Source organism: Triticum dicoccoides, chromosome 6A, assembly GCF_002162155.2.
Source record: "Triticum dicoccoides isolate Atlit2015 ecotype Zavitan chromosome 6A, WEW_v2.0, whole genome shotgun sequence".
NCBI lineage: Eukaryota > Viridiplantae > Streptophyta > Magnoliopsida > Poales > Poaceae > Triticum > Triticum dicoccoides.
In genome coordinates this window covers 182,623,948-182,625,596 of record NC_041390.1, presented here as the reverse complement: position 1 = coordinate 182,625,596, position 1,649 = coordinate 182,623,948, and positions in this window count along the sequence as shown.

Below are 1,649 nucleotides of genomic sequence, written 5' to 3'. Positions count from 1 at the left end.
GGGGGGGGTGAATAGGCGATTTTTATGAAATTCTTCACTGAGGAATTTGCCGGTGAGGAAATTCCTTAGCGAAGAACTACTAGCAGCGGAATGAGTACTCAAAAGTAAACATAACAGAATACAAGCATAGTCATCATGATGAAATGAAGACAGGCACAGAGTACAGGAAGCGTAAGCACAGGATAACACAAGATGAAGACAAACAGACTGAAGAAATTGAACTGAGGAGATTGAGAAAAATGAGAGTTGTAACTTGAAAAAAATGCCCATATAGAAAGACCCACTTGAAGACTAACTCAAAATTCTCCCCCTTTGTCATCAAATGACCAAAAGGATTGAATATGAGGACTAACGCCCCTGAAGAATATCAAGTTGATGAAGGAGCGCCAGCGTTGTTGGGGTCGTTTGTTGTAGTAGGGCCTGCCGCAGTGTCGTCCAAGTCTTCATTTTCATCATTTTCATCAGCATCCAAGAATATCAAGTTTTCATTTTCATTTTCATCATTTTCATTGAATATGAGCTGGCCACCAGAGAAGGAACCTTGACCTTCTTGAATTTATTCGGTGGAGGTGCAGACCAGTCAAAATCTTCCTTGAGACCCATTTTCTTCAGATCGTCTTCACCATATAGATGTGACAGGATGGCCCAGGTGCGACCGAAGACTTCATGGATGTAGTAATGGTTTTTCTTCACTACATTGTGTGTAGCAGTCATGTTGTGAAGAAATGAACCAAACTGACGCTTAACCCATTTATGATTTCGATCCACCTTCTGGTGAAGACTAAGCAGAAGCTCACGGTCAGTCATCACGACGAATGCCTTCATCTATAACAATTGGTGCCTTGCCCTTTCCATCAACCGAGGAATAGGTCTGCTTGAGGACTTCAATCAGGGGCAAGTAGCCGAGGTGATTTTGAAAATCAACTTTGTAGTTGAGTGAAGACCTTGTCCTGAGGAATCTCATAATCCAAGGTGCATAAGGCTTCAGCTCAAATAGAGACAGTGCAACATTTTCCAGAGTCCTTATGAAGAAATCATGATAATTGATAGGAATGCCATGAACGATGTTGAATACCAGATTCTTCATGATGCCAACAATTTCCTCATCAGATGAGTCGTGGCCTTTGATAGGACTTATTGTCTTCGTAAGAATACGATAGACAGTTCTAGGCACATAAAGCAATTCCTTCACGAGGAATTTGGTTCTTGGTGCCTGACCTGGCTTCAAAGGTTTCATCAGCACCTGCATGTAGTGATTTGTAAGCTCAGGTTCACTGTAGATGCAACGAGCTTCTTTAAGGGGAGGACTGAGTGGTAAGGCATGAAGCAATTCAGAAGCTGGTGCAGTGTAGTGAGTGTTTTCAGACATCCAGTCCAGCACCCATGAATTCACATCTTCAGAATCTCTTGTGATGTGCAGCGTTGCACAGAATTGAAGAATTAGTTCTTCATTCCAATCGCAGATGTCAGAGCAAAAGTTTAACAGTCCAGCGTCGTGAAGAACACTAAGAACTGGTGCGAAGCACGGCAGAGATTCCATATCCACGTGAGGAATATGCTCATGGTAGAAGATTTTCTCTTTGTTGAACAGCACCGAGGAATAGAAATTGGCTTGACTAGCAGTCCAGAAATGCCTATTCCTAATGCGA